This window comes from Mesoplodon bidens (assembly GCF_964165515.1).
Source record: "Mesoplodon bidens genome assembly, chromosome: 14".
Classification (NCBI taxonomy): domain Eukaryota; kingdom Metazoa; phylum Chordata; class Mammalia; order Artiodactyla; family Ziphiidae; genus Mesoplodon; species Mesoplodon bidens.
Window position 1 is genome coordinate 86,404,004 of NC_138170.1, and position 25,198 is coordinate 86,429,201.

The window sequence follows — 25,198 nt, forward strand, 5'->3', positions numbered from 1 at the left end:
TATAAATACACTTACATCTAAGGACCCTGAAACGGTATTGAGGAGAGGGGTCCAAGAAGGCAGCATAGGAAGACCCTGAGCTTACATTCTCCCACAAATACAGCCAACCTATATCTACATATAGAGCAATTCCTCCTAAAGAAGATCTCCTAAAGAAGACCTCCTGAAGCTGATTGAACAGCTACTGCACATAGAAGGACCACATAGAAATGGGCAGAAAAATGGAAACCCACCCCCATCACAGCTACCTGCAGTGGGGGGGTAGGGGGAAGATATTGCTGAGGTTGCCTGAGCACAGACTCACTGGCCCTGGGACACAGCAAGAAAACAACAGTTTAAAGAGCATCCAGACTATATGGGAAGGAAATCCATTTACTAACCTTAGAGCATCTGACAAATAGGCGGGAACTGCTGGAAACCTCTCTGGGGTTGGAGGCCCCAGCATGTGCCATAATTTGAGTCCTCTCTGGACTCCTCCCAGTACCCTGCCCACTCCAGCTCCATCTGCCCCTCTAAGATAACCTTGGGCATGGTGCTCCCCAGAGGATGCCCTCAGCCCACACCAACTCCAGCTCTAGCTGGCCTGTGTAAGCTGCCAGGCACAAGCATTCTATACAGGGGAATCTCCCCACAGGAAGCCACTGTTTCAAGACCAGGAGAGGTAGCTGTGTCACCTAATTCATAGAAACAAAAACTTAAAGTCAAACAAAATGAAGAGAAAAAGGAATACATTCAAATGAAAGAATAAAATAACTCCCCCCCAATGAAACAGAGATAAGTAATTTACCTAATAAAGAGTTCAAAGAAATGGTCTTGTGAATGCTCAACAAACTCAAGAATAGAGGAACCTAGTGAGAACTTCAACAAAGATATAGATAATATAATAAAAAAAAACAATCAGAATTGAAGAATATGATAATTGAAATTAAAAAATACACTAAAGGGAATTAACAGCATAGTAGATAATACAGGAGAACAGTTTAGAAATCTGGGAGATAGAAGAGTGGAAATCGCTCAATCAGAACAACAAAAAGAAGAAAGAATTTTTTAAAAAGAGGAAGGTTTAAGAGCCCTCTGGGACAACATCAAGCATACTAACATTTGCATTTAAAAAGTCCCAGAAGGAAAGAGAGGGAGAAAAAAATCCAGAAAACTTATATGAAGACATAATGGCTGAAAACTTACCTTACCTGGGGAAGGAAACAGATATCCAGGTCCAGGAAACAGAGAGTCCCAAATAGGATAAACTCAAAAAGATCTACACAAACTCATAATTAAAATGACAAAAATTAAAGAGAAAGAGAAAACTTAAATGCAGCAGGAGAAAAACAGCTAATCACATACAAGCAAAACCGCATAGGACTATCAGCTGATTTCTCAGCAAAAATTTACAGACCAGAGGGAGTGGTAGGATATATTTCAAGAACTGAAATGCAAAAAATTACAACCTACAAAACTCTAGCCAGCAAGGTTATCATTCAGAATTGAAGGACACATAAAGAGTTTCCCAGACAAGTAAAAATTTTAAGTTCATCACCACTAAATCAGCCTTGCAAGAAATGCTAAAGGGACTACTTAAATGGAAAAGAAAAAGCCACAACTAGAGGTACAAAAATATGTGGAAGAAAAAAGTCTCACTGGTAAAGACAAATATATAGTAAAAGTGGATCTGCCAGTAAAAAAGCTAGCCTGAATGTTAAAAGACAAAAGTAGTACAATCAATAATGTCTACAATAAGTAGTTAAGGGATACACAAAATTAAAAGATGTAAAATATGACATCAAAAACATAAAACGTGGAGGGGGAAGGTAAAAGTGTAATGCTTTTAGGATGGCTTTGAATTTAAGTGACTATCAGCTATATATACAAGAAGGTATTTCTCACATGGGGCCAGGAATCTTGGGGATCATCTTAGAATTCTGATTACACGTTTATCACACATCGTATTAAATACTATAATAACATTAAAAATATTTAATGACATTAACACTGAATGAATATGCATACTGAAAACTTCCACCCACTAAAAATATATCAAAAATAGATCAAATTACACTATCTACTTCTAAAAGAATAACCTTTTCATGCTGAAATTCACAAGGAATAGGAAATTTCCAACATGAAGACTGGCTAAAAAGCTTACTCATGGCTAGAAGCATTTTCTTACTATAAGGAAGCATTTTTGTATTTATTAAACTGCACTAACTGCACACACAAAGATTGTTGAGGCGCTTCATCTTCTTGATTGTAGTTAAGAAATTTTGGAACATAGAGGTAAGGATACATTTTTTGACATTACCCACATGTCAGTGATTGTTTAGAAATAAATCCTGCCTCTCTTTGACCAAAGTTTTTTATAAGAGGATAGATCCCTGGAGTTGCTGTCTAACCCCTGTGGACTAGTCTTTCTCTCCATTGTTAGCACAAGACTAACCTTCTGCAGTGTGATGAAGCCAGGCCAAGTTATACTCACTCCAATTATATTCACCCTTTGCCAAACTGCATCCTCTGTAACTCGGCAATGCTCGCTCAGGTCAGACAGACAATGTGCCCTCACCTCCACCCCTCAACCAGGACAGAGGGGAAGAAACAGCTTTACAAAGTGGAAACTGAGGTTCTGAGAAGGGACCTAACCAAAGTCAGGGCTAATTAGTCCTAGAGCTAGATCCAAACAGGACTTTCACAACAAATATAATTTTTCCCCTTTTACTAGAATTAGATTTGAAAAGTGGAACATGTACTTGTATACAGATCAAGCTTCTTAAATTAAATGAAAAAGAAAACATGTCAGTCTTGAAATCGACAAAATATTTTCTATAAAGATAACAAAGGCATTCAGAGTGTGAATCATTTCAAAATCATCAAAATTAAGGAGAACCAAAATTAATGTTTCTCCTCTTGAGTCACAATAGACACTAAAGAGAACACTGCTTTTAGAGGGCTCAGAAATACATGCTCACCTCCTAGGCCCACAGCCTGGGACGTCTAGGACTGCAGCTTGACGGCTGATCCCCTGAAGGTAGGTAGCTCAGACCTGAAGTAGGGGCTATGGATACCTTTTATCTAAAGGGGTCAAGGTTCAAATACCAGACTCTAAGGTTTAAAGAAATATTTGTTTAAGGTGGCTTAACTGACTGTTAAAAAAAAGCTTCATCCTGCATAGCAGTTCATCACAATCATGGGTGAACTGCCACTGTGAGAGCAGAGAAAACAAAGAGGCACCTGGAGACCCAAAGCTGCCAGAATGGGACCCAGTGTGTGGACGAGCCACTTGTGTCAAGAGCTCCTTGGTTTGGCCCCAAAAGCTTGCTAAGCTCATGCACCAGGATCGTGGGAGACGGAACCACACAGTTCTATCCCATCCAGACTCAGTGGACGACAGTCCACAAAGGTGAAAAACATCATTATAATCCTGAGGATTGCTGTGTGCCAAGCAAATGTCTAAGATTTTGGTCCTTTAATAAAAACAGTGACAAGGGGCTTTATAAGGTCTCCCTTTTACCTGGGAGGAAGGGAAGCTTGTCACTGGTGGGCTGCAGTGCCACATCACACGGGTCATCCAGCTAACAAATGGGAAATGAAATCCAGGCAAAGATCTGGGCTTTGACTCCAGAGCCCCATCAGCATGGTTCTATTTAGGACGATTCTACTTCTTTAAAAAAAATTTAATTGCTGAGTCTTCTCTCATATTTTGGTTCCCAGAGAAGACACAACCCTTTAATACAAGTGTTTCTTTCAAACTCAGCTTGGAACACACTGCATTTTAAGTGTTAGGGGTGGGTGACTAGAACAGACATGGATTTTGTCATCAGGAGACTTTTAAGAAAGTCACATCCATTATGTGACATTTTGAGATGACTTTGGGGTTTGACAATGAATTTATTTTTGATGTTTGACTTTTTGTCAGTTTTTGGCAGTTATACATTTCTCTATAACAAATTGGGAGGAGGTTTGGAATGGAATATATAGCCCTTCCCCTCACTGGTGGAGTGCTATGCCTCACCTCTTGTTCTAAAGAATAACCTGCGTTGCACCCTTATGTTCACTGCAGCACTGTTCACAGTAGCCAAGCCATGGAAACAACCTAAGTGTCCACCAACAGATGAACAGATAAAGAAGATGTGGCACATGTATGCAATGGAATACTACTCAGCCATAAAAAAGAATGAAATAATGCCATTTGAGAAACATGGATGAACCTAAAAATTATCATACTAAGTGAAGTAAGTCAGACTGAGAAAGACAAATACCATATGATATCACTTATATGTGGAATCTAAAATACAACACAAATGAGCATGTCTATGAAACAGAAACAGAATCATGGACATAGAGAACAGACTTGTGGTTGCCAAGGGGGAGAGGGAGTGGGGGAGGGATAGATTGGGAGTTTTGGATTAACAGATGTAAACTATTACATATAGAATGTATATACAACAAGGTCCTACTATATAGCACAGAGAACTGTATTCAATATCCTGTGATAAACCACACTGGAAAAGAGTATGAAAAAGAATATATATATATATGTTTAACTGAACCACTTTGCTGTACAGAGGAAATTAACACAACATTGTGAATCAACTACAGTTCCATAAAGTATTTTTAAAAAGAATAGCATTCAAGACCCATTCTCTCATTTTATAGGAGCAGAACTCAGGAGGTTAAATGACGCTCAGTTTGGTGCTGTAGCTGAGTGGACACAGCAAGAGTCCTTGACCTCTGGCTTTGCCTCTCAGTGAACCAGAGTCAAGTGCATCCCTTAAAACTTCAGTCTGTACCAAGAAAATGGACAATTTCAACCTGGTAACAAGTAAGGCTCCTTCAACAATAATACTCTGTGCTTTTATATCAAAAGTGAACCTGTATAATGTGAAAGGACTGTAACGCTTCTCTTCAGCAAGTTAAAGGTACTTGGTGTATTTCAGTTGCAGATGTGTGATAATTGAATGAAGTGTTCACAGTGAGGAAATGCATCACTGAGTTGCGTTTCCTGCTCAAATCTACATGCATTTTTCATTTAAAAGGTTGATCATTTGCAATGTTAACAATGACCTCAAAGGGAATAAATAATTCAAACCAAAAAATGTGATGCTTTTAAATTCAGACATATATTACTAAAATCTACTTTTATCAGAAATGTAATATTATATCATAAAAATTCTCTCTTCCTTTACACTTCCTGACTAAATGATGCTGAAATATTCATCATTTATAGTTTTAAGTCATACATTATATAAGACACAAACGTTTATACATCTAAATGTCTTTCATATATCGGTGGAAAAGAAAACCATGTTAGTGAAAAAAATATCCATGATTTCTGCACCCTGTCTAGAAGTATTTAATGAAAGAGAATAATATTGAAAACTATTTTAAATTTCAAAACTGGAAAACCTATTCCTAGCCAAGGAAGCACTGGGTTTGCCATCAAAGGATTTGTCTTCAAGCTGTGACTGTACCATTTAGTCAAGCAAGTATTGAATTCCAGACACTCAATCACTTTATCTATAAAACCTGGACTGTACTCAGTTCATCGATGTGCTGTGACAGTTAAGTGAGTTTTCTTACAGAAAATGCTACATTAATTCCAAGATGCTGTACACAATAGTGGAATACACGCAGTCCTCGACTTTACAATGGTGCAAAAGTGATATGCATTCAGTAGGAACAGTACTTCACATTTTTAATTTGGATCTTTTCCCAGGCGGACGATGTACGGTCAGCCACCCTCTCAAAAAGCTGGGCAGGGCAGTGAGCTGCAGCTCCCAGTATGCCCCACAACCACAAAGTTAAACAACCTAAACACTGACAACCTCTCTGTATCCAGACGACCACTCTATTTTTCACTTCCGGTACCATATTCAATAAACTACAGGGGATATTTAACACTTGATTATCAAATAGGCTTTGTGTTAGATGATTTTGCCCAGCTACAGGTTAGATGATTTTGCCCACCTCAAGTGTTTTGAGCACCTTTAAGGTAGGTTACACTAAGCTCTGATGTTTGGTAGATTAGGTGTATTAAATGTATTTTTGATTTAGGATATTTTCAACTTACAATGGGTTTACCTGGATGTAACACCATAGTAAGGTGAGGAAGATCTATAATACATTGCCTCTTTAAAATTCTGAATAAGTTCAAGCCACTGAAAAAAAATTAAGTTTTAAAAGCTCAGCAATATAAGCAGAACAAATACAGTTATTTTTCCCTGCATAAAAATAAATAAATAATCACAAACAAATAAGTCAGTAATAAATAAGCAAATATATAAAAATAGAGAAAAAGAAACCATCAAATCAGGGGTATGTCACAAGGCTTGATACATTGTAGTTGCAAAAGAATGGAAAGAGATGATGTAATGAGTTAAAAGACCAAGCGGTGCCCTGGGTAGAACACTTCTGTGTAGTTAAAGTGCACAGGGCCCAAGGCTGGAGTGCTTGTATTTGCAAACCAATCCATAGTTTATAAAGATTGGATGGCTAAATTAATCCTTCTGTCTATCAGTTTCTTTATTGAAATTATGAGGAGATTAATAATACTACCTCTTAGTATTTTTGTAAAAGTAAAATGCATAAAACACTTAAAGTATGCCTGGCACATAGTAGTGTAAACATTACTAGTATTAGTATTATCATACCTGGTCTTGCATATATCTTCCAGAGACAAAATATATCTCAACAGCATGGCCCCTGAGATACACCAAGTTTCACTTAGTTGCACATTACTGATCTATACCCATGCATTGCTTTTGCCAAAATTTCTTCACTCTCATGAAATTATTTGCATACTACTTTGAACACAATAAAAATATATGTTTTCTATACTTCTGGTGATCTATTGATGTGTAACAAACAACCCCAAAAGTTAGCAGCTTAAAATGAGATTTTATTTTGCTCATAATTGTGTGACTCATGACTTTTTCAAGGACTCAGCTGGGTGGTCTATATCTGATCCATGTTAAATCCAAATTAAGAACCATTCATTGCCATAACAAATAGATTTCTATATTCCAACAACTGGAAACTGAAATAAAGTATACTAATTATATATTTACATATCATAACAATTGCAATGTCTAGCAAAAATGATCAAAATACATGCACAAGAGATAAATTAAAATATTAAAATCTATCCATACAATCATCTCAATAGATGCAGAGAAAGCTTTCAACAAAATTCAACACCCATTTATGATAAAAACCCTCCAGAAAATAGGCAGAGAGGGAACTTACCTCAACATAATAAAGGCCATATATGACAAACCCACAGCCAAAATCATCCTCAATGGTGAAAAACTGAAAACATTTCCACTAAGATCAGGAACAGAACAAGGTTGCCCATTCTCACCATTATTATTCAACATAGTTTTGGAAGTATTAGCCACAGCAATCAGAGAAGAAAAAGAAATAAAAGGAATCCATACCAGAAAAGAAGAAGTAAAGCTGTCACTGTCTGCAGATGACATGATACTATACATAGAGAATCCTAAAGACGCTACCAGAAAACTACTAGAGCTAATCAATGAATTTGGTAAAGTAGAAGAATACAAAATTAATGCACAGAAATCTCTTGCATTCCTATACACTAATGATGAAAAATCTGAAAGCGAAAATAAGAAAACACTCCCATTTACCATTGCAAGAAAAAGAATAAAATACCTAGGAGTAAACCTACCTAAGAATTCAAAACACCTGTATGCAGAAAATTCTAAGACACTGATGAAAGAAATTAAAGATGATACAAATAGATGGAGAGATATACCATGTTCTTGGATTGGAAGAATCAACATTGTGAAAATGATTATACTACCCAAGGCAATCTGCAGATTCAATTCAATCCCTATCAAACTACCAATGGCATTTTTCACAGAACTAGAACAAGACATTTCACAATCTGTATGGAAACACAAAAGACACTGAATAGCCAAAGCAATCTTGGGAAAGAAAAATGGAGCTGGAGGAATCAGGCTCCCAGTCTTCAAAACTACAGTACAAAGCTACAGTAATCTAGACAGTGTGGTACTGGCACAAAAACAGAAATATAGATCAGTGGAACAGGATAGAAAGCCCAGAGGTAAACCCATGCACATATGGTCATCTTATCTTTGATAAAGGAGGCAAGAATATAAAATGGAGAAAAGGTAGCTTCTTCAATAAGTGGTGCTGGGAAAACTGGACAGCTACATGTAAAAGAATGAAATTAGAACACTCCCTAACACCATACACAAAAATAAACTCAAAATGGATTAAAGACCTAACTGTAAGGCCAGACACTATCAAACTCTTAGAGGAAAACATAGGCAGAACACTCTATGATGTAAATCACAGCAAGATCCATTTTGACCCACCTCTTAGAGAAATGGAAATAAAAACAAAAATAAACAAATGGGACCTAATGAAACTTAAAAGCTTTTGCACAGCAAAGGAAACCATAAACAAGATGAAAAGACAACCCTCAGAATGGCAGAAAGTATTTGCAAATGAAGCAACTGACAAAGGATTAATATCCAATATTTACCAGCAGCTCATGCAGCTCAATATCAAAAAAACAAATAACCCAATCCAAAAATGGGCAGAAAACCTAAACAGACATTTCTCCAAAGAAGATATACAGGTTGCCAACAAACACATGAAAGAATTCTCAACATCATTAAGCATTAGAAAATGCAAATCAAAACTACAATGCAATATCAGCTCACACAGGTTAGAATGGTCATCATCAAAAAATCTACAAACAATAAATGCTAGAGAGGGTGTGGAGAAAACTGTACCCTCATACACTGTTGGTGGGAATGTAAACTGACACAGCCACTGTGGAGAACAGTATGGAGGTTCCTTAAAAAACTAAAATTAGAACTACCATACAATCCAGCAATCCCACTACTGGGAACATACCCTGAGAAAACCATAATTCAAAAAGAGTCATGTACCACAATGTTCACTGTAGCTCTGTTTACAATAGCCAGGACTTGGAAGCAACCTAAGTGTCCATAGACAGATGAATGGATAAAGAAGATGTTGCACATATATACAATGGAATATTACTCAGCCATGAAAAGAAATGAATTGAGTTATTTGTAGGAGGTAGATGGACCTAGAGTCTGTCATACAGAGTGAAGTAATTCAGAAAGAGAAAAACAAATACCGTATGCTAACACATATATATGGAACCTAAAAAAAAATGGTCATGAAGAACCTATGGGCAAGACGGTAATAATGATGCAGACCTACTAGAGAATGGACTTGAAGACACCAGGAGGGGGAAGAGTAAGCTGGGACAAAGTGAGAGAGTGGTAGTGTATATATGTCCATATATACCAAATGTAAAATAGATAGCTAGTGGGAAGCAGTTGCATAGCACAGGGAGTTCAGCTCGGTTCTTTGTGACCAGCTAGAAGGGTGGGATAGGGAGGGTGCAAGGGAGGGAGACACAAGAGGGAAGAGGTATGGGGACATATGTATATGTATAACTGATTCACTTTGTTATAAAGCAGAAACTAACACACCATTGTAAAGCAATTATACTCCAATAAAAATGTAAAAAAAATTAAAATCTGCATTATAAAACACAAAGTATGATGGAGAGAAATTCAAGGGCTATCTAAAAAATGGTGATATACCAATTTCATGGATTGAAAAGCTCACTATTGTCAACATTGTCACTCTCTCCAACTTAATGATTAGTTTCAACAAAATTGTAATCAAAATCTCAGAAGGCTTTTCATATGCATATTGACAGAAAAATATGGAAATTCAAAGAGCCTTGAATAGCCAAAATTTTATTGGTTGAAAACAAAACTGAAGGGAGCCATAACCTGACTTCTAGATTTATCAGCTACAGGACACAAAGCTGACACTGGCATAAAGATAGACATGGGGATCAAAGTCAGCATAATTTATCCAGAAATATACCCATACATACATGACCAACTTTGATATCCACCAAGGCAGCAAGCTAATTCAACCAGAAAAGGAAAGTCACTCAACAAATGGTACAGGAAAAACTGGATATCTAACTAGAAAAAATAATGTGCCATGACATCTACTCTATACCAATGCTAAAATTAATTGAAAATGAGTGTAGATCCAAATGTGAAAGCTATAATTAAAAAGATTTAGAAGAACACACATAATACCTTCATAACTTTTTTGGTAGACAAAGATTTATTTAAATGCAGAAAGGCACTGTTTAAAAAAGATTAATGAATTGTATGTCTTTAAAATTAAGACATTTCACTTATGAAAAGATGCAAAAGAGTGAAAAATGAACTGTATTTAGGAGGATATTAAAGAAACTTATTTACAAGATATTTATAGATGTATTAAAATGTAAATGTCAAAGAAATCATATCAATAATATATAATGTATTCCTACAAATAAATATTTAAGAAGACATAGAAAAGTAAAAAAAATCACTAAAGGCTTGGATAAGCACTTCCCAAATGAGGTTATTTTCCTGTCCAAAAACATATGGTAAAATGATTAAATGATCCTTTTTATGGAGATTAAAACCATAATGATATATTGATACACACACAAAATGGCTAAAAATCGAGACAACTGATAGTAATGAGTGTCAGCTAGCATATGGAGCAACTGGAACCCTCATACATTAATAACGCCTATGTAAATTCTTAAAAAGTTTTTGAAAATATGTTTGAAAATATTTATGACACAGCTTTCTACCACTCCTTCACATATACCCAAAAGAAAAAAAAAGTGTATATATTTAGCTAAAGACAGTACCAAAATGTTGATATAAGCTTTATTAATAATAAAGAAAAATTGGAAATAACTCGATTGTCCATATATCAATTGGAGAATGAATAAATAAACTGTGGTCTATACATACAATGGACTATTATATAGCAATAAAAAATAACCATCTACATGCAAACACAACATCATAGTATATCTCATGGAAATAGTGAAAAGAAAGCAAGTTAAACAAACCAGCCACATAAGATTATATACTCTATGAATCAGGCAAAATTACCTATGGGGATAGAATTAAGAATGATGGTTACTTCCAGGAGGAGGCATTGAATGGAAAAGGGCACAAAAGGGCATTCTGACATGTTGGAAACACTCTGCATATGATCGGTAAGGTGGCTAAATAGGTACAACTATTTTAATTCATTAATTTGTACACTGAAGATTTGTGCATTTTATTGTATGTAAGTTATATTTCATTAAAATATTTTAAAAACAAGGAGCAGAGTAAGGGTTAAAGTATGCTGCTTTTTGCATAAGACAAGATGAAATGATGGTATATATATTTGTCGTACTTTCATTGGGAAACACTGGATCACGTGTAAGATACTAATAAAAATATCGAGGGTGGTGAGAGAGAACAGAGCAGTTAAGAGTAGGTGTGGAACTAGGCTTTTCATTTATATTTTTATATAGTTTTGCTTTTTTAATCATATGAACACTTTAAGTATTCTTAAAAGACTACACTTAATTTCAAAAATTCTAAATGTAAATTTCTGGCTTGGGACTATTTTTTAAAAGTATCATTTTATGCACAATCGATTAAATTGATTTTCCACACTGGGAACTTGAGTATGAACACAAGATTTTTGTCTAATCCCCCATCATTTATCTTCACTCTTACAGATTTGAAAAGGGAAGTTATGCTGAGCTCTATTTGAGGGTGTTTAAGTTGCCATATTTGATTCTGCTTTATCCATCTCTATCCACCCATCCTGATGGGCATGATGTCACATATCTTTCAGAAGGGAAACATGCACAGATGTTGAATCACTCACTCAGTATGGTTTTTGTGGACATATACTCAATTTCTCAAAAATTAAGATTCAAAAAATATTTTGAACAAATCTTTACATAATTAAGTTAAAAAAAAGGATTTATATATATATATATATATTTAGGATTTATATATTTTAATAAAAATAAAATGATCGGAATTTAAAATATGTGTGTGTGGTGGCGGACAGTTGAGATGCTATTCCAGAACTTTCTTAACTGAATTAAAGACCTTGGAACAAGAGCTTTTTTGGAACAGAAAGCATCTGGGAGAATTCTAAATGTGTTTCAATACACTGGTATTTATTCATTTAACAAATATTTTTTAGCATTAATTTAACAAATATTTTTGAGCACTTCAGAAGTGCCTGGCAGTTGAGACTCCGCAGATATACAGAAAAGGACTCTCTCCTTACTCTTTTCTTTTTTTTTTTTTTTTTTTTTTTGCGGTACGTGGGCCTCTCACTGTTGTGGTCTCTCCCGTTGCGGAGCACAGGCTCCGTATGCGCAGGCCCATCAGCCATGGCTCACGGGCCCAGCCGCTCCGCGGCATGTGGGATCTTCCCGGACCGGGGCACGAACCCGTGTCCCCTGAATCGGCAGGCGGACTCTCAACCACTACGCCACCAGGGAAGCCCTCTCCTTACTCTTAAGGGGCTCCATCAGTCAGAGTGAGGAACTCTGTGACACTCCCACCAACAATCCCTCCTAGTCCCAAAGTATAACCATTTCTTTTCTCCTCCACATTCCCAGCTGCTAGAACTGAGCCATCCGAATGGATACACAATTAGAGAAGCCTCTCTGAGGGAGCTTACATGTTAATTCTGAAGCTGGGACTTGAATCTAGAACCACCTCTTTCCAAAACTCATATTTTTGTTTTTTCCTTCTTTTAAAGAATATGTCTGAGACACTCATTCAGTTAGAAAAAAAAAGTCAATGCTTTTTGAACTTGTGTCTATCAACGCAACCTTCCAAACATTTATCATTGATGTTGTGCTACCGGATTGTAGTCTTGCCTTTTTCTACATCTACCCATCAGAATCTGGAGCAGAACTCCTAGGTTTATTTCCAATTCCAACTGGCTCCGTGGCAATTAAATGTCTCTGATGATAAGCCGGAGACATCTTAAAGGAGCAAAACACCGAAGAACAAAGGAGCTCCCAGAAACCAAAAGAGCGGTAGGCAACCATACTCAGTCAGATTTAAATCACAAAGACTCATTAGACTGTTCTTGTTCTGCTATAGTTAACATTTGATTATGTGGGTGCCTGAAGTTACTGCCTTTCTTAATTAAATCAGACTCCACTTTTACCCACCCCCAGGAAAAAGAGAAAAGATGAATTCAGCATCCTCCCCCTTCAAATGCTAATTACCCTAAGCAGTAAAAGTCCTAAATCAGGAGGTTCCTGCAGAGGGCTGCCCCATCCACAGGAAGACCCTGCTCATATTTGCTCAGGGGCCTGCTCTATTGTGTCTCTAATAATGGGCACAGATGTCGGCCCGCCTTCCTCTGAGCGACTTTTGCCTAATAACCACCTTCAATGTGTCCCAGTTGCACCTGTTCAGCATTTTAAAATGAATTAGTGTGCTTGATTGCCTCCAAAAATCTTGTCCACTTTTGTCAACCTGATTATACTGCCACAATGCAAAGTGATTATATGAGTGTCAGCCGCCCGGCAAATTGGAAGGAGGCCAACCCAACCAGCAGCCTGAGAGGCTTTTTCATGATTGCCTGACTGTAGAGGGGTCTTGGGCTCATACCAGCAGAAGATGGCTCTCACAGGTGATCAGGTCAGGGAGGACACATGAGGTGGCTCCATGTGCTCTTAGAACCGGCAGCTGACAAACCAGAGCAAGCCACACACCAAGAAGGATGGGCAGGAGAGTGCTGCATGACCTCAGTGACTGAGACTTGGAAGATCTACAATTTGAAGGAGAAGCCCTTCAACATGACCTCGGAGTCTGCAATGGACACAGGACACTAATTGCAGGGACCTGCCTTTACTACAAAAAGACAGCCATTGTGTGATTTTTATATCTGTTATCTCCTGTCAAATACACTATGCTAATTCTCCTTTCAGTGAAATTAGGACAGAAAAAAGTTATTAAATAATGTGGACATACAGAACATTTATTTTTCCAGTCTTTGAATCTCTCTCCCCATTAAATCAATACTCAACTGATACACTAAGCTTGAGAAATGATTGAGGAAATTATTGTAAAAGTACACAGTTGATTATTAATCAAATATTAAAAATGATGCTCAGAAAACGTAAGGCATGGGTAAATTCTTGCTGTTCTGTTTCTGAAGAATCCTCCAGCACCTGCCTGAGTGTCTGGCACTGAAGAGAAAATCAAGGGGTATATATTTAATGAATGAGTGCATGAATAGCTGAGAAAATAGATGGAATATGAAGCTAAGTGGAAAAACAAAAAAAAAAATTAAAGTCAAAGTTGCCTACTTAGATGGATCTATTTAAAAATTTAAATAACATTTAAGGAAATACTAACCATCCTACTAGTAGTGTGATTGGATTACAGTCTAATATTATTGCTGTCTTTTTCTTCTTTCTACTTTTTGATGTTTTCCACATTTTTATAATAATAATGTAAGGTTTTTACAATGCCAATACAAATAAAAAAACATTTAAGAGAATTTTTTAAAAACATCGTTACACTTGGGAAGTGAATCCACCTTCCCCGGTCTACGTCAGTACCTGTTACCAATTCATGACAGAATTAAACTCTCAGACCACACTTTAAGTGACACCATCTGTCAGTATATTCCCATTCACTTTGATCTCTACCACCAGCGTAAATAAAGTCAGGTCTAAAGTTTAAAGCTTTAACATAATAATGAATCTTCAGCAAATCAATAGTAAACACATATTCCATGAAACAAATCAGTTGCTTCAAAAAAAATGGTCTCAGATAGAAAATTGACTCATCACTCAACACAGAGCTCTCCCTTCTATGTACTGTTGTTGATGGTTGCTGAGGGTTTCTTTTGGTAATATTGCTGACCTAGATATAAGCTTTTGTTTATTTCTCTCTCCCCAGATATATATAAAGTAAATCATATTTTATATATAATTGATTTAAAGACATTGACTCATATGATTCGGGGTGTTGGTATGTGTGGAAAGTCCAAATCTGTAAGGCAGGTCCACAGGCTGCAAACTCAGGGAAGAGCTGACATTAGTCCTGAGCCTGAAATCTGTAGAGAAGGCTAGAAGGCTGGAAAATCTTTTGAGGCAATTCCTTCTTCTCCAGGAAACTTCAATTTCTGCTTTTAAGTCCTTCAACTTGACTGAATGAGGCCCACTCACATTAACAAGTATAATCTCCTTTCCTTAAAGTCAACTGATTATAAATATTAATCACATCTACAAAATACCTTCACAGCAACATCTAGACTAAACGTCTGGGCATCACTGCTCAGCCACATCGACACATAAGATTAACCATAACATGCATTGTTTTTTCCCATTTGGCAAATGTTTTCTCTGCTCTTCACTTGCTTTTTGGGTGTTTTTTGTTGATATTTCATGGGGACAGGAACTGCCTCTTATTCATATCTATATCTTCAGGACCAAGGACAGAATTCTGCCTAGAACAAATGCATAAAAATTTTGGCTGGAGGGATGAATAGAAGGATGGAAGAAAGGTTGAATGGAGGGAAGGAAGGAAGGAATGCAGGAAGAGAGGGAGGAAGAAGGAAGGGGAAACTGTGGACAGTTCAAACCCTTGTACTTTACTTCTGTCTATAGTGATCTCTCCCTTGCTGAATTCTCAAACGCTTTTTCCATCTATACCACAACTCTTGGCACTAGTCTAATGTTGGTTTGTGTCTTCCAAATAAAAATTTAAATTATTTGCCCAAAAAAGCTATGTTCTACAAATCTTTACATCTTTGAACTACCTAGCAAAGTAATGGAAATATAAATAAACCAATAACTATCTAGGGGATGATTCTAAAATTTAGTTTTGTTGATAGTAAAACATTGGTATATACCTGGCTGCTGATCAAAAACTTTTTATTCATCTTTAAATTTAGTATTTACCTATCTGTGACCAAATCTTATTATTCTCCCCCATGGAACTGTTGCAGAAGTTGTGACTCATTGAAGTTGGATGGTTTTACTATGTGCTATGTTCAGTGCTGACAGTGGGCTGTAGCACCTTGAACAAGATATAATTACTGGTGGTTTAATTATCAAATGTGGTGACAGAAAGAAAAAATAAATGAGTAATCTTGTGCTGGCTATCTTCCCTCTTCTTTAGATCTATTCTCTCCCCTTCTCCACCTTTGAGCACCTGCTTTCTGGCCCAGTAACCTCACCTGGGTGGATTACATGAATAGGCTTCCTTGCCTTTCAGCTGTAAGTTGGGTTTAGTCACTGGAAATTTGGAGAAAGAAGTTAAGTGCGGAGAACAAAATATAAGAAACCAAAATCTGGGCTCCTCTTAGGCAGCTTTCTCAAATGCCGAAACATTCTCTTCATTTCTCTCCAAGCTTTCACTAGAAGTGTCACCAAATCCAGCTGCCACCCACTGCCCATTTGTAAAACTTCTCCTACACATTAGGTTTTTATTACCACAAAACCTCACTTCCAGAGACCAAAATCTATATTGATTATCCATAACTGCATAATAAATTATCCCCAAACCTGGTGGCTTAAAGGACAGCAGCCGTTTATCACTTTTTATGATTTCCATGGTTCCACATTCAGCACCGGCTGACCTTGGTGCTCTGGGCTCCAACTCTCTCTGGAAGTTGCAAAAAAGATCTAGGCTCAACTACAGTCATCAGAAAGCTTGCCTGGCTTGCAAGATCCACTTCCAAGCAAATCACTCAAGTGACTGAGAAGCTGTGCCGATTCCTTACCCGAGGCCCCAGTTCCTGACACAGGGACCACCCGCATAGGCAGCCCAAGAACCGTCATGAGATGGTGCTGCCTTCCCGGAGTGGGTGATCCGAGAGAGCAAGGGGAAGAGGCCTCCTGATGACCTAGTCTGGAGGGTCATGTGCCATCATTTCCACAGAATGTCCCTGGGTCCATGGATCAGTCCTGTTTAAGGTGGAAGGGAGTATCCAGAGGCATGAATACCAGGGTGACCTTGGAGGACACCTGGCACAAGTGTCTCATGTCCCAGTCCTTATTCAGGGGCAGAGGTGATGCATGTGGTTGTGAGGAGAACACGTGGCTAGAAATGCAATGTTTAGCAGGAATTCCTAGGGTAGGAATAGAGTAGGAGAAGTGGTCTTTGGTATAAATCCTTATTCACATCCCTCCTGTAGTCCCCCTGTTTCCTTTTCCTCATTCATTCCAGTTGTTGGCTTCATTCCCTTTACCTCAGGAATGCCCATCCTGGGACAGAATAAAATTCGTGTGCAAGTGATCTTAAGATTTTAAGATCCAAAATCTTAAACCTCAGAGATGGAGAAATGTATCCTCTATAAAATTCTAGGAAGGCAGGAAGAATCAGGCTCTCCCTCATTCCATCAAATGCAAAAGAGATGCTCCTTCCTGGCTGGGGAGAAGACAGAGAAGAAAGACCACAGGAACCTGTGCGTTCCAAACATAAGCACTGCTGTCTGTAAGTGCTTCCTGGGATGCAACAAGACCCCTGACAGGAGAATATTTCATGTCCACTCTAAAAGAATGTGACCTTGCAACATTTTCTAGTCCCCAGTCATAGCACAAAAGCCAAAGAGAAACTCCAAGGCTCAGAGTAAGACTTATCAGTAGCCGAGACCTGCAAACCTGAAATGCCGAGGACAGCGAGACAAATATCTCAAATCAAACCTGTGTGCATTGATGTCCAAGGACTACCACTTCCATGTCTTGTCACTAGAGAAGTTTCTGGGAGGAGTGGGAACCATGGACATGACTGAGGTGTTTCACATGCCCAATGGGATGGGAACTCGGAGTCTAAGATTAAAGGGATGAGTAGAAAGCAGTCATAGGTGTTCACATGCCTGTTTGCATGCATCATGACTACTCCACTTCAGAGAATAGGCTGTATCAGTTAACATAATCTATAAGGCGTCTGGATTTTGAGGTGGACCCCGTCCTGTACGAGATGAGGAAAAAGACTGATTTAATGACTTTATTGATGAAACTGACCCACCACAAATATTTGTTAAAGCCTGTTTGCCTCTACATTAGGAAAATTTGTCAATTTTAAAGTTCTTATCTGATACCAGACTCATCCTGGCACCCACATAATTGCTTTGCCTATAGTATCTCATGATGCCCTAGTTTCTAGTAGAATCATATGCCTGGAAAAGTCTGGGTGGGTTTAGCGAGTTCGTAATAAACTAGCTCCCTTGTCTTGAAACCCTCTCTATCTTTCAAGTCCCGTCTTTCAAGTTTTATGGGCCACCTCAGCCAGGATATCTTCCTCAATTCCTGTGTAATAATCACTCTATTTCTCCTCTGCACTTTCATAACCATTTGTGCTTCACTTGCTGGTTTAGTCAACGTCTGCCTGTGTGGGTTTCCCCATGTCGATCTTGGCTCTTCAAGGTCACAGGCTGTTTATTGACTTCTCTGTAGGCAGGAGCAGAGGCTCAACCAAAAAGACACTAAATAAGCTACAGTTTCTTAAGCTCAAGCACAAAACTGAGCTTGGCACCTTAACCAAACCTCCTATGAAGAGTCGCATCCCCGGTGCTCTTCCCTCCTCTCTCGACTTATCCATTCTTCTCCATCCCTCCCCCCACAATCACCGCCCCCTAGATGCCTCCTGCGTACAGGTAAACGTCTCATCTAGAAAAGGTTTTTACCTTCAAAATCAAAGCCTGATCTCAGGCAAAGCTCAGATAGAAGCCCTAGGGAAGCACGTTGTCTGCCTGCTGGAGGGGGACAGAGTGTAACCAGTCAAGTCTGGGCTCAAAACTCATCATGGCCATGTCCCAGGTGCATGACCTCGAATGAGCTATTTAATCTCCTGACTTCACTTCCTAATCTGTAAGCAAATATAAGCATGACAATTTCGGAGGGTTCCCTAAGCATCAGTGAATACCCCACACAAGGCAGAGCTGAGAACACAGGCTGGTGTATCACCAACCCCCAGGAAGCTCAATGTGGTCCTTTGCACTGCCTTTGCACTGCTCACAGTAGGACCCACTTCCTAAGTTCTCTCCTCAGGCCGGTGAACTGTATTCAGAGCTGGCTGATGTGATGAGTACACCAGACTCTTTGCTGTCATCTTCCTTCTCTGAGAGGATCTCCACATGGCTGGGAATCAACTCTTGTGCTCCAAAGCCATTCACACCCTGAGATCTCACATCACAGATGAACGAAGGGAAAGCAAGTCACAGCCATGAACTTCACAGCTGCAGAGCCTGAAACCTTCGGTGGGTTCGTATAAATCCAAAACTAGACATAGCACTAAAGCTCCCCACTCCCCACCCCACCTTCCTCAAAACACCCCATGAATTCACCAATTCAGCTTTATGCAGCTATGCAAACACTGAGCTGCGTTCTGTTTTCTTTAGGAATGGGGCAAAGAACTTCCAAAGGTAATAAATCAAGTTCAATTATTTTAGTTACCAAGTCCTTCCCCATGAAGCTCCAAGTCAGCAGTTGAAATGACAAGCCTCTTAAAAATAATTAAAAGCAGACATCTGGAAAGCACTAGTTACTAAGGCTGTCACAGCCTCAGAAACATTCTATGGATAACCATACCTTAGTTAAAGAAAGGAAAAAAGGAGTATTTTTCAGTTTCTTTTAAACAGAAGCTTATCGCCCATGAACATGAAATACAAATGTCCAACAAAAATTTAATTTTTTATTTCAGCAAGTTAATGTCAACACATGTTATTAATTTTTGCTATCAAGGCAGTCTAAGTGGGGAGTCTGGAAGCTTGGCCAACCAGCGTTTAATGAGCTGTTGGTTGTTCAATAGCACAGAAATCACAAGGAGGCCAGATGGACCATTCAGTTACACCCTCCACATGCCTTTTTGGAATGTGGAAAGGCTGCCCCACCATCTCTGGCACACCTCTCAATTTCTATAAAATCCCTTCTTTTTAAGTCCTATCAATGCATCTTCGTGGAGTCTCCAAGACCACCATTAACTCTGGTCACAATCTTGGAGCATTAGCACCTGTCAGCTGAAGTGCCTACATCACTTTTTCTAGTTTCCTTCAAAGGACAACAAAAACATCAACAACAACACACCTATTTTGTCTCTCATAGATGAAAAAACAATCCACTGTTCATTAAGTAAATTTCTGTGAGATAGACAAGCCAAGTTTTTATTTTTATCTCAAGTTCTAAGTCCATTTCAGTCTGTAAATTTGGAAGAAACCTGACTCCTTGATGACATCTACTTAAAACTGTAATGGCTTTTAAACCATTCTCCTTTTAAAACAAAAGAAATATGCACACCTTTGGGCAAAGGCAGATCTCCTTTAAATAATAAAATGGTTACAAGATCCCAACTTGTCACAATGGTGATTTGTAAAATAACCAAGCAAGCAAAGTGACTTTTGACAGTTTAATTGCATGTGGCATTAATTCCATTCAAAAACAAGTAACTTGCAGAGGACCTACCACATGTAAGGGGATTCAGTGTATCTGATGGTCATGCAAAAGGGACAAGCAATGATTCTTAGGCCACAATTTCTGGTCTCTAAGAGCAACAATCCAGAAGAGAAGAGGCCCCATACAAGGGTGAGAGTAAAGGTGGTAGGTAGTGTATCCTGTAAATCTTTGGTTTTGTAGATGACCATCCCTGCACTCCCAGATCCCCTGTGGTCCCCTCTATCATTGTACTTTCTTCACTTTGTATAAAGGTTGTGTATTCTCTTTCTTCCTGCTTACACTGAGCTTTTTAAAGGGAAGTTTCTTGTCTTGTTCATCTTTTTATTTTTTATTTTTTATTTTTTTTGTGGTATGCTGGCCTCTCACCGTTGCAGCCTCTCCCCTTGCAGAGCACAGGTTCTGGACGTGCAGGCTCAGTGGCCATGGATCACGGGCCCAGCCACTCCATGGCATGTGGTATCTTCTCAGACCGGGGCACGAACCCGTGTCCCCTGCATTGGCAGGCGGACTCTCAACCACTGCGCCACCAGAGAAGCCCTCTTATTCATCTTTATATCTTTGGAGCTTCAACAGTGTATGGTTCAAAGTGTGTGATTTTATATACTATAGATAGAGAGATGATAGATAGATGATAGATAGATAGATAGATAGATAGATAGATAGATAGATAGATAGATTAGATAGATATACAGACAAGAGAGAGTGAGAAAATGAACTCATGAACTACTGGTGACTTCCTCTAAAAGCAATGGCACCCATAAGGCCATGAGAAGTGACCATTAGCTAGACGGATTGAGTCAAAGGGAAACATAATGTATACAGAAAATAACCTTATCACAGGTCCTCCATACCCCCTCTAGGTGTCCTTCTTACTCATGTTGAGTTTAACTAGAAACATAGGTCCTGTAAAACCAAGGATACCAAAGTCTTAGGCATTGGAAAGAATTCCCAACTTTGAGTCAGAACATCTAAGTTTTACACCAAACTGTGCTTTGTAACTCACACACTCATTCATTCACTGATTGTCACTCTGCCCCAAACACCTTTACCAAAAGACCGAGCCTAGAATGGTGGCCCAAGCAAAAGGAAGCACAAAGATAAAGAGGGTGAATCTTCAGCGTAAACAATTCAAACAGAGTGTAAGTCATTCTGCAAAGGAGAGAGAAGCAGCCAACAGCAAGGTCCTGTTTCTTGAGGCATGGGTTTCCGCCCCAACGTTCAGTGAAGATTCAAGGTAAGCCATTATAGTTCCTGTATATTAACAAATTTCATAGAAGTACAACTACATAACCGTATCACTAAACACACCCTAAGCACAGATCAACTTTCTAGATAATTTAGACCAATGTTTTAAGAATCTCTAAAGTTTTCGAGTATAATTTCATAGAGGTCAAAGAGTAAGGGTGCTTGCTGCTGGTAATAATAATGATGATGGCCAGAAAGAAGGGCTATCTGTGTATAGCTCTTATTCTGTGTCAAACACTCTCCTAAAGCCTATATATAAAAACTCATCTAATCCCCCAAACTCTATAAGACATTTACAACTCTGTTAGTATCTTCATTCTGTACATGAGGACTTAGAGAGTTTATAAATCTTACTCAAGTTCATATGGATAAGAAGATGTTGAGTTTGGATTTAAATCCAAGAACAACACCACACTACATGGTCAAGATTTCAGAAACTCGTGTTTCTAAATATCTATGTAATTTTTACTTATCATTCAGAACTTTTAGGAAAAATAAATAGAAAGGAAAATTTATTCCAGCAATTTCAATTTAACAGAATTCAGGTCAAATACCAATTTATTGAAGAAGCAAATAAACCAAACTGAAAACAAGGGACTGTATTGTCTTAACTTCTCCAACATTCTACATGAAATTTTAATCTCTCAAGTGAATACTTCATCAGAAAATATTTTTTAAATTAACTGTATCACTAAATCTCATTTTTTAAAACTCCCTATTATGCATACCTGTGCCATGGCTATACCCAGTTGCCAATAGGTCTCCAAACTGTGAGAAGTATGAATACTAAAAATATTTCTGTCTAGTTGGAAATTTTCTTTAGGTCTACGAGTATAAGTCAACAAAACTGAGGATGGAGTATGTTCTTTTCCCACACAAGTCAGTTAACTTGCTCAGAAAGACACCATGTTTCTTGAACTTAGAATTCACCCTGGCTCTAACCAACCACATTTCAAATGTGTTTCCCCCAAAAAAAATGCAAAAGATTGTACATGATTTTGTTAATCCATTGCCACAGCTGAAGTCACAGCTTGAAAATATGTTCTATATATAGGTATTCATTAGGTTCAGTAGATTAAAATACTTAAAAATATGAGTTTAGACTCATAAATAATTTAAATAATAATGCCTACAGATATGTTAACAAAACCATACAAGAAATCGGAGGTAGATAACTGTTATACAGGAAACAATTGTTCTGTTAATGTAGTATGATCTCCTGAATCCCATTATTGAGAAGAAAAATCTTCAAAAAAAACTTTGTATTTATTGCTGTTAGTGCATTGGAAATAAAATATCAGAGTCTGGCTTCCCTTCCAGCCAAAGGGGAAAAAAAAAAAAAAAAAAGGCTACTAGTATGTTTAACTTTAGAGTGAACTTAAGCTCTATTAATGAAAAAAAAGTATCATTACAATTAATTGTTAATAAATTGGACCTTGAGTGCATTTTTTATTTAAAAACTATTTGGAGAAAAAAGTTAAAATGTACTGTCTGTATTTGTTCCTGTGGCTAAGATTTGGCAACTGACATTGCTTTGCTTTAACTTCCAAACATAAACCCGCTGAGGTCAGCAACCAAGGGAGCCTGGCAGTGTCTTTGTTTCCACCATCTGAACAGTTGAATCTTTTTGTTTGTTTGTTTGTTTGTTTGTTTGTTTTTAAATAACTAGCTGAATTGAGGGTTAGAAGAGACATCCATTCCAAAATTCTAAGTGAACAAATTAAACCCTGAAAAAAAAAAAAGGTACTTTCTTGATCTGACAAGCATGGATGAAGGCTGGTCATTAGCACAAAGGGTTCCATTATTTCTGTATCAAAGTAAATAGGAAAAAAAAAGCCATAGAGATGAATGATGGGCTAAGTGTTAGACTCCAGGTAGTAGCACATAGTTGTTTTTCCTCGTTTTTTTAATTTTTATTTTATATTGGAGTATACTGGATTCACAATGTTGTGTTAGTTTCAGGTGTACAGAAAAGTGATTCAGTTAACATATACATGGATCTTATTTTTCAAATTATTTTCCTTATTATAAAATATTGAACAGAGTTCCCTGTACTACACAGTAGGTCCTTCTTTGTTATCATTGTTTTTCAATACATGTAGCTCATATGAACCATTCATTTCCTCAGTGGAGCATATGCTTTGGAGATGCTTTGGCAACAGATTTCTGAAGAGAACAAGTCAATAATGACTGCTCTGGTAAAATATAAATTTGTACTATAAGAGAATCACATTCGTGACTGCAGTGTGTTATAGTGGAGCCAACAGGGACTTTAAGTTAGGAATGACTGAGTTTGAATCCCTTTCCAGCCACAGACTATCCTGCAAAATTTGTGCAAACTTGTTTCATATATACACTCTGATTTCACATTGTAAATTTGATGTATGTATAGACACATAGGAATGTTAGCATGCATATATTAAATAAATATATACACTGAATAAATAAAATACACATGTGAGAGACAATAGATGATAGGACATATGTACACATATATGAAAATAAAATGTATACGTGAAATATATATTTATGTACTATATACACGTATCAATTCCTACATACAAGAGAGAGAACACTAGCACCATCATTTGGGATGATACCACATTCTATAATTATATACTGCCTATCAAATATTTAATGTAGGAACTGGTACATTGGAGATAATTGCATAATAGGATGAGAATATTTAATCTAAGAAGCATTCTATTTTTTCCAATTTTAATAAATCAAGTGTTTTCTAAAAAGGGAAGGAAAGAATAGTTCATCTTTGCTATGCTGTCTGCCTCTCTTAAAAGGGAGAAAGATATAATGAAAGCTCCTTTTATTTTTCTGGCATGATTTTCTATACACACTCATAGAACAAAGATGTGTACGAATTAACCAACCTGCGGTTAAAATTTTGCAGTTCAACAGGTAATAGTGTGATTCTGAGATCTGAGCAGTGAGGGACAAAATAGTCGCGGCCCCCGGAATCTAAGTAATAGCTGCCTCCAGCGTCATGTGGCCACTAAGGAAGCAGAGTGGCCTGGGCATCAGCTCCGCCAGGCACTGTAACCCTGATCTCACCTGCTGCCCTGTTGTCTCCTGAGTAACCTGCACTGTGGACACCAGAGACATACAGCATTAAGATGGGCTTTACTCTCATTCTTCCCTATGAGGAGCCCTCTATTTAGAGGTAAGAAAACTGCAACCAGGAGAGTAATATGACTTGCCAGGTTAAGAGAGGAAAGTGAGAACAGAATTCCAGTTTTCCTGACTGGTCCCATGACCCAACTCTTCTCTTTTGTCTCTTTTGCTTTGACAAGTATTTGGTTACTATAAAAATGTGACAGGGAAGGAGATGACCTGAGGAAGTCCTACTCAGGGGTGTCTCAGGAGCTGGACTCTCATACAGGGACTTGGGCATCTACACGGAAAGAACAAAAAGGCAGAACGATGGCCACAGAGAGAGGAGATGATCAGAGACAGCCACATGTACCTGGGACTGAATGACAGGATGGAAACATGTTTTCCGCACAGCCTCTTGCACAGAGCAGCCAACTAACCTATATTAATTTTCTTCCCCTTCTGCAAGATTTTTCCTATAAGATATCTCTAGTCTATGAAATGATACTGTCTGCC